The sequence below is a fragment of the Rhincodon typus genome, chromosome 20 (genome assembly GCF_021869965.1).
Source record: "Rhincodon typus isolate 14 chromosome 20, sRhiTyp1.1, whole genome shotgun sequence".
NCBI lineage: Eukaryota > Metazoa > Chordata > Chondrichthyes > Orectolobiformes > Rhincodontidae > Rhincodon > Rhincodon typus.
This window is the reverse complement of record NC_063351.1, coordinates 8,033,429-8,046,716: the sequence shown is the minus strand read 5'-3', so window position 1 is coordinate 8,046,716 and position 13,288 is coordinate 8,033,429. Positions and strand designations below refer to the sequence as shown.

The 13,288-nt window shown below is 40.1% G+C and overlaps 1 protein-coding gene across 2 annotated transcripts in view; it reads right to left on the bottom strand.

The window, feature by feature from the left end:
- Nucleotides 1-13,288, bottom strand: part of ipmkb (inositol polyphosphate multikinase b) — a 77,804-nt gene that overhangs the window by 13,869 nt on the left and 50,647 nt on the right. The window lies entirely within an intron of this gene.

Sequence of the window (13,288 nt, the reverse complement as noted above, 5' to 3'; positions counted from 1 at the left end):
ATGGTTGGGACACTAGGATACTACTTGAAGGAGCTTCTGCAGGGGCGACCTGGAGCGGAGATGACTCACCGTCAACCACTACAACCATCTTCTTTGGTGTCAAGTAAGACAATGGCAACGGGCAAGACAGCCTGGGCAAAGAAAACGAACGACAAAACAACAGGAGAGAAATTTGATGGCGGGTACTAAAATTCAATGGTCATAAAATAGGAGGATTAGTAGCCATGAATGGAATATGACAAAATTGGTGACATTCATTTTTTCTGGGGAGGCTGTGACTAAGCAGGCTCAGGAGAAGTTATGTGGCCACGATAGGATGGGCAGATAATAAAGCAACTTCCACATTGTTTAAAAAACACAGGTGCTGCCTTTCATTACTTTGAGTACTGAAGTACTATAACGGACCATTAACAGAAATAAGGAAGCTCTTTATTCGAAAGGGCATCATACTGACTAGGAAGCTAACCCCGGAATTTGGAAAGGCAAGTTACTCATTGAAATCTCATTGGGAAGAGATGTGTATTCTCACTGATAATTCTGAAATACACTTAGAACTGCAGCTCTGCAGCCACCAGGAAGTGTATGTGATTAAGACTTACTAATTGAATGTCATTAATCAATGTAAAGGGAAAAGCAAATAGAATTAAACGTCAGAGCATGTATTTGCAGCACATTCCTGTAGTTGAGGAAATGCAATTAATGCTCACATATTGCATGGCAGCACCTTCCAAACCTATGACTGCTACCAGCTGGAAGGACAAGGGCACCTGATGCATGGGAACACTGCGTCCTGCTAGTTCCCCTCCAAACCACACACTATCCTGCCTTGGAACCGTATCGGTTTTCTCAGCCTGTTTGGAAGACATGATTGCAAAGATAAAGTTCAGTTTGCTAAGGAACTGGTACTTCATCAAACGGAGGTAATGAGTCCGCCAGCTACATGGTTCAAATCCATCTGCATGAGACCTTGGTACCTGTAATTCACTCGGAAGCCACATAAACAAGGTACTGAGATGAGAAGGGACACCCCAGTACATACAGCCAACATCCTGCTTTGTTTGAATTTCTTTGCAAGTTGGGGGGCACAGGGAGATGGAAGGAAGAGAAAGTATTCTTAGATATCAATTATTTAAATTATTTGAAATATTTCTAAGTAGTTGAATAGATCAGGAAAAGGTTAGCTGCAATTTAACTTGTTCCTGTGTCCAATTATTTTTATTTAAACTAAAGTACTTACAGCCCTGGCCGAAGAGTCTGATAACTTCACTTTGTTGGCAGGATCAGGTTATCGTGGATAACTAATTACATTTGGTGAATGCTTCAGCAATATAACAAAATTACTAACACAGCATCTTTAACTTAATATAACATCTCTAGATGCTGTAGAGAAGCTACATCAAACAACAGAGGCACTAAGGGGTCCTTGTGTATGAATCACAACAAGCTAGCATCCAAACTCTTTTTTTGTATTTATTCATAGGATGAGCATGTCTTTGACGAGGCAAACATTTATCGCCCATCCCTAATTGTCCTGTGGCCGGGAAAGAATCAACCACATTACTGTGGGTCTGGTGTCAATGGCAGGCCAGAACAGGTAAGGAAGGCAGTTTCCTTCCCTAAAGGGCATTAGTGAACCAGATGGGTTTTTCCTGACAATTGACAATTGACAATAGATTCATGGTTGTCATTAAACTCTTAATTCCAGATTTTTACAGTTGAATTCAAATTCCACCATCTGCCAGCGATAAACCACTAGGCCATTGCTTCACTGTGGGAGGCAATTCAGTGGGTAATGGGAAAGGCAAATGGAATGTTGGCTGTTATTTCAAAGGGAATGGAGAATAAAAATAAGGAAGTCTTGCTAAAACTATACAAGGCATTAGTTTGACCACACCTAAAATAGTTGTGAACAATTTTGATCCCCTCACTAAAGGCAAGATATACTGACATAGGAGACAGTCAACAGCAGATTCATTTCGTTGATCCCGGGTATGGAGTTACTGTCTTGGGGAGATTCAGTAGGTTGGCTGTACTCATTACAGTTTAGAAGAAAGAGAGACTCTCTTATTAAATCATAAAGGATAATTAGGGAGCTTGAGAGTAGAATGTGGGGAACTGTACAATGCATTAATATTGAAGCATTCAGACCGGTAACCATACTTTCCTTTATGACATTTACAATTATGAGACTGTTCAATGAGCAATACTTCTGTCCTTAAGGTGTTAACTGCCTGAACATATTTGCTTTGTATTGCTAAATGGATGTTGAAGCTTGACTAATTTAGCAGTAGCAGATCAAGTACAACCTATTATAGAGCAGTAGACATAAAAGAAAGACTAATATTTTTCATGACTGCCTAAAAGAGCATAATGACTCTTGCAGTTCAGATATCCCTGCAACTACTCTCATTGTTGGTTACTGCAGGTGTCAGCTTCCATTAACATTGGTGGATATCATGCTGTGGGCTGAAGATTCTCACCTCTTGAGTTTCCCAAATTTAATTACCCCATCATTGATGATTATTCCTTCAGCTGCCAAGGCCTAGGAACTAGAGGACATAATTTTAGAGCAAGGGGTGGCCCATTTAGGACAGAAATCAGGAAGAGATTTTATTCTCCAGGGATAGTAAATATATGGAATTCTTTAGCGCAGAAGGCTGTAGAGGCTGGGATAGACATTTTTAATCAGTAAGGAAATTAAAAGTTATGGGGAGAAGGCAGGAAAGTGCAGTTGAGTATTATCAGATCAGTTATGATCTTACTTAACGATGGAGCAAACTTGATAGGCTGAATAACGTATTGCTTGTAAATTTTACGCTCAGCATTTTGACACAAAATCATACATAGTCATACAAAATCATACCAAATCATAAATTTGTTCATAATGCTATGATTTAAGGAGTATCTGAAAGGAGAAATGAGGGATGGAGAAATAGAAAGATTTCAGACAGGAATTCTAGAATTTTAGGCCTTGGCAGCTGAAGGAATATTCATCAATGATGGGGTAATTAAATTTGGGAAACTCAAGAGGTGAGAATCTTCAGCCCACAGCATGATATCCACCAATGTTAATGGAAGCTGACACCTGCAGTAACCAACAATGAGAGTAGTTGCAGGGATATCTGAACTGCAAGAGTCATTATGCTCTTTTAAGCAGTCATGAAAAATATTAGTCTTTATTTTATGTCTACTGCCCTATAATAGGTTGCACTTGATCTGCTACTGCTAAATTAGTCAAGCTTCAACATCCATTTAGCAATACAGAGCAAATATGTTCAGGCAGTTAACACCTTAAGGACAGAAGTATTGCTCATTGAACAGTCTCATAATTGTAAATGTCATAAAGGAAAGTATGGTTACCGGTCTAAACGTTTCAATATTAATGCATTGTACAGTTTGCAGATAATTACGAATCAGTGCTACCAGGTAACTCATTTTCAACACTGGTTACCATACAAGCAGTTTCCCAATTTAGTATAGGGATACATAATGTTTTCCTTTTTTCAATTTTAGAGAATGCAACAAGATTGAAAACAATAAATGCTACAAAATTGGGCATCAGGATTGAGTGATGTACAGGGCGACTGGAAGTTTCACAAACATTTTGTGGAATGAACAGGCCAAAACAAAGGCAAACAAAGAGAAACCCATCTTCGTGTTTAAAAAACAAATAAAAATTCGGCACCTGTAGAATTTATGGAATGCATACATCCAATTTGTCTATCTCATACACACAGATGGATCATATACATAACTAAGAAACTCCAAATGTCCATGGGAGTACAGGTGAAGTTAGATCAGCTAAAAGCACACAGCTTATAGTAAACAGCATTGACGACCTTTCCGTTGTTTGATCAACTAGAACCATTCTGTCTGTTTCAGCATTTGCTTGCAAAATTATTAGGAATTAATCAAATGATAGGTTCCATTTGGGCTAGGTAAACTAGTTGATCATTAACCATCTTTCATTCTATAACTACGTCTGCTATTACTGATAAAAATGTTCCCTCTAAATGTCTCTGCTGGATAGACTGGGGAGAAAAGATTACTCTTTATTTTAAACTACTTGTACATGAGAGGCGATGGCCTCGCGATATTAACACTGGATCCAGAAACCCAGACAACATTCTGGGGACCTGGGTTCAAATCCCACCAAGGCAGATGGTGGAATTTGAATTCAATAAATATCTGGAATTAAGAATCTAATGATAACTATGAATCCCTTGTCGATTTGTCGGGAAAATCCATCTAGTTCACTAATATCCTTTAGGGAGGGAAACTGCCATCCTTACCTGGTCTGGATGACATGTGACTTCAGACCCACAGCAATATGGTTGACTCTAAACCGCCCTCTGGGCAATTAGGGATGGCCAATAACTGCTGCCTAGCCAGCGATGCCCTCAATCTGTGAATGAATAAAAAAAAGACCTACTGGTGCCCATCCCTTGCTAATTTAGTTTAAACTCTCCCCAAACACACTAGTGAGCCTCCCTGTGAGGATATCAGCCCTACTCCTGTTAAAGCGAAACCTATGCCTTTTGAATAGGGGCTTCCTGCCCAGAACTGGTCTCAATGTCATCCTTCTTCCTGCACTGTCTCTTGTCATTCACTGATCTTCCCTATCAGCCTATTTCTAGCTGGCATTTGATATTGGGACTAATCCAGAGATGACAAATGTACCTTCAAAGTCTTACCTTTTAAATCTTGCTCCCTAGTTCCTGAAAATCTGACTTTACGACCTCAGTGTCCACTTGCTGTCTCTATCGTTGATACTAATATGTACGAGTATTTCTGGCTGATTTCCTTGCCCTTGCAGAATATTCTGCATCCTCTTTATGATGTCCTTTATCATAGTCCATTCTTGTCACTGCGCTAGTAATCCAAAGGCTCAGTGGACATGGGCTGGAATTCCACCATGGCAGATAGTGGAATTTGAATCCAATTAATGAAATCAGGAATTAAGGGTTAGTCTAATGGTAACCATATAACCATGAACAGTTGGCTCATTAATAAAGGTCAAGGTAAAATTACCATTGTTTTACCAAACCATAGGACTGCTCTCTCTTTTGAGACAGACACAACTGGTGATAGTTTAACTCAAGGGTCATCACACCACAGACAAGGGGAGAAGTTGAGAATGAAAAACCTCAGTTGGCAGGAACTGAACCAACCTTATTAGCATTATTCTACATCACAAACCTGCCATCTGCCAACTAAGCTAAGCCGACACCCTGGTTCTTTTGATTAATATCTCTGGACCAGGTATGTGCTTCTATTCTTATTAATTAATTCATTGCTGTCCTGACCCTAACACTTGATTTGAGACAAAAACAATGCATCATGGAGAGAGGAGAAAATGTACTCATTAATCAATCATTTACCTTCTTCCCTGTGAAGTCACAGTTTTCTTCAGAATACAGGTTGTCAAACCATCTCACTGTCTCTCCCAGTTCCCCTCCTTTATCACTTTCTTTGGGCTCAACGTCTCTCCCAGACCTCCACTCTCCCTCCGCTCCTTGCCCCCTCTTTACTCACTCTGGTCTCTGCCCCCCCTAGAATCGCCTCCTTTATAGCTTTCTTTGATCTCACTTGCCTTCTCAGTACCATCTCCTTTATCACACACTCTGGTCTCACAGTCTCTCCCAGTCCCCACTCCTTTATAGCTGTCACTGATCTCACTGTCTCTCTCAATTCTTGTTCCATTACAGCTGTCTCTGGTCTCATATACTCTCCAATTTCCCGCACCCCCACCACACCACCACCACCCCATCCCAACCCACCCTTACAGCTCTCTCTCGTCTCCAATACCTTACTCCACTCTTTCTGATGCAGAAACCTGCTGGATTTTGTAAACTATCCTCACAAAAACATTACACATAAGAAAAAGACAAATGAGTCACTGCTCCATTTGTTTTTCAGCTCCATTTTTTTCACCCTGCTCTCAGGCTTATAGTACCCATTAACTCAGACAGCAAACAAACAAGACATCAAATTTAAAAGAACATCAGATGCAGTCATAAAACCAACTAGGTAACAAGAAGGAAGTCTCATCATCTTAGTGTAAAATCAATACCTGCTTCACACTGGGGAAGGAAGAGACTGGCAATCTAGTTGAACATAAACTACAATTATGCTAATATGTTGTCAAGTCTCAAACTGTAGGCTACAGACAGCCCAAAATTAGTTACTGAAGCTTATCCCTTTCCTCCCTGTGCAGTACCAGATTCTCTTTTAATATACTTGAAATATGTCAATATTAAATCACATTTTTCTTAATTTGATGTGGGCATGAACGTTCAGTTTGAGAAATCAGATTAAAAAAAAGCACAAATGGTGAAGGATATAAACTTAGAACCATTTGGCTTCCAATTGATAGACACTACTGGTTTTAAACAAAATATATTCTCATATGTCAACAGATTTATTTTTCACATTGTTCAGAACTACTGTAGGTGACAGGCAACATATTAAATATTAAGCTTTGAAGTTTGTGAAAAATCTTTCAGTTTGCTTATTTACAAAGCTAGGCCACAGCACCATCTGATGGACAACATAACTAAAGGCGCCCCTGTAAAACAGGAATATTGCTGCAAACTTGCATGAACATCACCACAAGAAAGGAAAGCCTCAATTTAACTAACACCTTATATTAGCATTATAGATTAGAGCTTTTTTAAAATCCTTCCAAGTCTTCAAACAAAGATTTGAGTCCCCAGATTCTTCAGAACAGACTTCCAATGGTGTGTTGATATTGACAAAAAAAACAAAATGGGAAGAGGATATCTAAATCAGATGTTAAAGTGAAAAAAATTCTCCTGCACAGGAACTCCCAAGAGGTCCTCGGTAAGCATCCGCAGGGTTGTGATTAGCATCACGCTGACAAAACAAGAATGGATATGCACTGTCTTTTCACCACTTTGGAAGCTTCTGTGTTCATCAAGATGCAAAACAGGCAAATACTGAAAATGCAACACAAGTTAGAAGCCTTGGTTGGAGAGGCCAATGGCTGAGCCCAGTGGAAAGATTCAGGAAAGTTTGGACAGTTCAAGCTCAGGTCGTGAAGATGAGCTAGTTTGCACTGGAAGAAAGTGTTGTTTTGGGATGGGACATGATACAAGTCTCTCAAAATTGGACTCTCACTTCTTTCATATTGCTGTTGTCTTAGCTTGGGTTTCAGGAGAGGTATCCACACGGCAGCTCCCAGTATTCACATAATAAAAGCTGGCTTCTTTAATAGGATCTGCCTGATTGACCCATCAACATCTGGGTCTCCAGGTCTGCCTCCAAGATAAAGACAACAGAAGCCGGGTTTCACAGCTTGTGACCACTGGGAGGCCCCAGTTGAATGTTGAACTCATGGCAATGCAACTGAAAGAGCACTTTGCATGATGATAAACAAGTGCAGAATTTTAAAAAATCTCATGAAAGACTTTTGGTTGGAAAAATGTTCCCTATCTTCACAGTTCTAAGCATTCAACGCATGGAAATCACACACAGCACACGCAGCGTATAAAAAGATTTTAAAGATATTGTTCAGGGACCAAAATCCATTTGCCATGTGCTACTGGGCAGGGCCGAAGGAGTGGGGAGCGCTGGTTGCTAGTGGTGGTGGTGGTGGTGAGGTTCAACCAGGAAGAGAAGTCATTTCAGATAACAAGGTGTAGAGCTGGATGAACACAGCAGGCCAAGCAGCATCAGAGGAGCAGGAAAGCTGACGTTTCGGGTCTGGACCCTTCTTCAAAAAGTCATTTCAGTCGTTTTCCTGGCTATGATTAGACAAGCAAGAATAGAACCAACTTAAATTAGTTGTCAACCATGTCAAATGATGCATACACGTGTCAAATTGGAAGAATAGGGAAGTTTGACTTTGTGACAATTTTGAACTTGATAAGAGCAGATTTGATACTGCAGCAGTGGTGCAGACTTGATTGGAAACAAACAGAAAATGCTAGGAAAACAAAACAAAACAGACACGTCAAGAAAAATGAGGGAATTTGCGGAATGTATGCTTGCACAAGCATTTAACTGTGCTGGGATTTGAGACTTTTTGGATGCAGGATATGAGCATTGTTGACAAAATTTGCATTTGTTGCCCATTCCAAACTATCTCAAGGAGCTAGTGAAGAGCTGCCTTCTTGTACTACTGGAATCCCATCTGTAAGTGTCAGCAGTTTCACCCACGGTGCTGTTAGGGTAAGGACTTAAAACAGATATGTTAGACTGAGAGTCAAGTGTATGTCAGCAAGCACAAGTGTGACATGAGTGATTTGGTGTAAAAGACAGAAAGATCTTCTGGTAAGATGGCAGTGAAGTAGTGCTTCTGAGCCCAGGGCTCGTCTGTTCCATCCATTTTGTTTTACTTATCTCTTGTTGAAGAACTCGGTGTAGGTGAGTGCATCTAATAAGGACTCAAGTGGGCCCAGCAGCGTGGACTCGTGGGGACAGCAGAGACGGGTTTGGGTTCTTAGCAGCTTCTGCATTGCCAAGGCAGTCCTAGCTGCTGCAGCAGAGGGGAGTTTGGGCTGCCAGCAGCACATGCATCCAGTGCAGATTAAAGGAGGTGGCCGCGGGTTTAGGCTCAGCATGAGACACAGGGTCATCAACAGCGGCTACAACGGCAAGGTGGGTCCGAAGTGCACTCAAGGCGGCGGAGTCAGGTTTGGGCCGCTGACAGTATCGGTGGCATCTGCACTGACGAGTCCATCAAGGACTCAGTGGCGAGGGCATCGATGGAGGCAAGACTGCATCAGAAAGTGGCAACTTTCATTCGAGTGGTGGCAGGTGGTGAAGGGGACTCACACCTGGCCACCAGACCCATGACGGAGCACTTAATAAGCAGGACTTTATTTCTCTGCCCTAATATTCTATGGTTTGGTTTATTTTTCTGTGTTTTAAGATGGTGCCATGTTACAAAAATCCACTGAAATGTTTTGTATAAATAATGTGCAAGGGTGTATAGGAAATACAAAAATAGAGTTGCTACAGCAAATAATGTTGCAACAGACTCAAAAGATTGAGTGGCCTATTCCCATCACATAACAGAAGCACAAATTTTGGCAGTGGGGAAGGGAAAATGATTAAAAAACAATACAGGTGACAATAAAGCTAATTCATTCATTCAAGAAGGGGCTTATACTGACATTTTGTTTTTCCTCAAACGGATTCTCTTCCAGGGTTTATGTACCATCTTGTGTGTCCTGTTGATGCTGGAACAAAGCCAGCATTTAGGAGGAGCAATTAAAATGACCTGTTCCTCTTTTTAAAAGTTATCAACTGAAAAGTAGTTAATTTGTCCTTTCCATAGATGCCACCAGGTCTGAGTATTTCAAGCAGTTTATGTTTTGACTTCCACCATCCATAGTATTTTGCTTTTGTAGGTACATACAACACCAGTTAGTGTCATATTCAACAGTTTGCATTAGAGTCTGAGGATTTCACTAGAAACATTTTAGAATGAACACTAATGAGTAACTACTAGTTAATTCAGGCAAGTACAATAGGTCATTTCCTTTCCAAGGCTTTGTGTAACATGAAATTAATCTCAAAAAGATGTTATACTTAATGAACCACCATAGTAAACATTCGAGTTTGTATAATTCAGTAAGAATTTAAGGCTAAGCAATTTTTCCTCTTCTATAAATACAAGAGCTGACTTCTGCAACTAACTTTGCATTGTTCCCATGGGCAGAATTCTTACTAGTCCACATCTAAAAGCAGCAGTAAAATTCCTTTTTCAAACTAGCATGTATACAACAATCAGATCAACTTAATATAAAATCATAACAAGTTCAACTAATTAAGTCTAAATCAAAATATACATGAAGCATTCTGTGACAACATTGGGCCTATTGTTGAGCTTTTATTTGGAAGAAACTCATCATTGAGTAACAACAAGGTGTTCTGAGTATATTAGGGGCATAAGAAAATAACCAGAGAGAGAATAAGACCCATTAGGGAGTAAAGTAATAATCTGTGTGTGAAGCCAGAAAACATAACTGAGGTTTTAAATGAGTACTTTGCATCTGTATTCAGTATCCAGAAGGGTGATGAAGGTAGAGAAATCAAGGAGGGGAACTGTGATATATTTGAACGAATCAGTACTGACAGTGAGGTAGTATTAGCCATATTAGCAGGCATGGAAGCAGATAAATCCCCAGGCCCGGATGATGCATTCCAAGCTACTGTAGAAGGCAAGGGAGGAGATTGCAAAATCTCTTACAGTAATTTCCAAATCCTCTCTGGCCACAGAAGGGATGCCAGAGGATTAGAGGACACCTAATGTGCTACTGTTATTCAAGAAGGGTTAAACCAGAAAACTATAAGCCATCGAGACAAACATTTGTGGTAGTGAACTTACGGGAAAAAAATTGAAGGACAGAATTACTCTCCACTTGGAGAAGCAAGGAATAAACAAGAACAAACAGCATGGTTTTCTAAGGAAGAGACAACATCTAACAAATTTCACTGAACTTTTTGAGGACTGCTAGGGGTCTAGATGACAGTATTGCAGTTGATGTAGTTTATACAAACTTCAGTAAGGTTTTTGACTCGGTCCTGAGTGGCAGACTGGTTAAGAAGCAGACAGCCCATGGGATCGAGGACAATTTGGCAAACCGGATAAAAAATTGACTTAGTGGTGGGAAGCAGAGGGTGATGGTCAAAGGACATTTCTGTGATTCCTCTGTCCAGTGGCGTACCACAGAGTTCAGTGTTGGGTCCTTGCTGTTTGTTGTTTGAATTAATGATCTGGACATGAATGTAGGAGGTATGATCAGTAAGTTTGCAGATGACTCAAGAAGTGGTGGTGTGGTAAATAGCAAGGAGGAAAGTCTTAGACGGCAGGACGGTATGGGTAGGCTGAGCAGAGGCAATTGTAGCTTAATTCTGAAATATGAGAGGTGATGCATTTTGGGACAGCTAACAAGCTAAGGGAGTACACATTGACAGACAGGACCCTAGGAGGTACAGAGAATCAGAGGGATCTTGCTATGCATGTCCAGAGATCCACAAAGACAGTAGGACAGGTAGATATTGTAGTTAAGGCTTATGGGGTAGTTGCCTTTATTACTGAATAAACCAGCTGAGAGGTTATGATGGTGTTGTGTACAATGCTAGTTAGGGCACAGCTGGAGCAGCGTGCACAGTTCTGGTTGCTACACTATAGGAAGGACGTGATTGCTCTAGAGAGGGTGCAGAAAAGGTTCATCAGGATACTGGCTATGAAGAGAGAGCAGATAGGCTGGGGTAGTTTTCTTTAGAGCAGAGGAGGCCGAGGCGGGGAGCTACTGAAGCCTGTAAAGTTCTGAAGGACACCAACATGACAGATAGGGAGAAACTTTGCCCCTTAGTAGAAGGGTCAATAAGAAGGGTCACATTTCTACGGTAAGGAGCAAGAGACTTACAGGGGATTAGAAGAAAATAATTTTCACCCAGATGGTGATGGAATTCTCGAACTAATTGCCTAAAGGGGTGGTAGAAGTGGGATCTCTCAAGACATGTAAGAAATATTTAGAGGGACACTTAAAATACCATAGCATACAAGGCTCTGGCCAAGTGCTGGAAAATGGGATTAGAACAGATGGATAGTTGTTGACCAGCAAAGACATAATAAGCTGAGAGCCTCTTTCCATGCTGTAAAAACTCTGACTCTGCATAAAAGTTCTTTGCAAGAATTCAACAGGAACCACAGCACTCTCATGGCTCAATTCTACTTGTGCACTTCAACGTTATCATATACCTCATTCACCCACTTCTGTTTAAATCAGGTATGTAAAATTCTGTACTGCCGCAACTTGATACAAGCATAGCTGTTATTGGATTACTAAAAGAACATTCAATTGCGCGCATTCCAGTAACATTGTATTTTCAAATCACTGGAAATCTGCAGCCAAATTTTCACAATTTGTTTCATAAAAATGATACGTTTACTGTGTCTCAAGTCTACACAATTAGGCTATTTGCCAGATACTTAATTCTTAATTTTTGGAAAGCTGTTTCTTAAGACTTATTACATCTTTCAGTCAAGATGATTATTCTGGATAAGCTAATGAAACTCTAATAACAGAACTTGTTTGTTGACATTACAATGAATTGAGTGAGGATAGTGAAGCAAATAGACTTATTACAAATTATATATCTCTTTAGTGAATAAAAATAGAAACTGCTGCAATTATTCAGCATGGTTTTCAGAAATAATGAAAATTCAGAACTTGAAAAGCTAATTTTTCTCTCTCCACAGATGCTGCTTTGAGTGCTGTGTATTTCCAGCATTTTCCATTTTTATTTAAGATTTCCACATTGTAGTTTTGTCTTAGTTGTTCAGCCGATGGTTTTTGCTTGCAAACCCGGCCTATAGACAGTAACATGAACAGCAGATCCTCAGAACAAACAGACGTTGGGAACCCGGTTCTGAAGAAGGGTCCCGACCCAAAATGTCGACTTTCCTGCTCCTCTGATACTGCCTGACCTGCTGTGTTCATCCAACTTTGTAGCTGACATCCACTTTGGAAAGCATGATATATGTAACAGTCTAGCATAAGACTGTAAAAGATACAAAGGTTTTGTTTCAGGGTAGCATTTTTAAAAAAAGGATTCAATAGAACAAACAAAAATAAGTGAGAGGGGCTACTTGGAGAAATAATGTATAATGTACAATAATATTACTCTAACGGGGGAAGGGGTAGTTAAATAAATTTGCCTATTTGTAATTATTTGCAGTGACTCTCCAAAGAGTCCAACATTGCTTGAGGGTAAGACTGGGCTCAACTATCCTAATCCTCCATGGATTAACATGCCATCTGGACTCTGAATAGGTTTACAGTTGAAAAATAATCAACTGAATTTTTTCTATGGGTTACCATTGTGTGAATATGAACTGCTGTTGATGAGGAAGAGGAAAGTGCACCGAAGAGATGTGTGGACAGTAAAAGCACTTCCAAATTCAAACCGTGAGCCATGCATTAATCATAACACCCAGGTTCACATTTTCTTCACGTCTATGGCATTTCTTGGCTTAACTGATGAACTGATGAACTGATTAACAGCATTTTTGTGGGGACTCAATGACAATTGAATTCTTGATATCTTGTACTGTTGTGTGTTAGTCTGTTAGAAAAATCTTACATTCCAAAGTGGATTGTGATGTGTTTGCGTTATCAGTTCATGTTACCGCACACCAATAGAAAAATCCAAAGGTCCCTCATGTCTGACATTACAGAAACAGGCAGCCAATATTTTACTTTTGTCTTTTTTGTGTTACACGTCCATTGCTCTTGATATGATACACTTT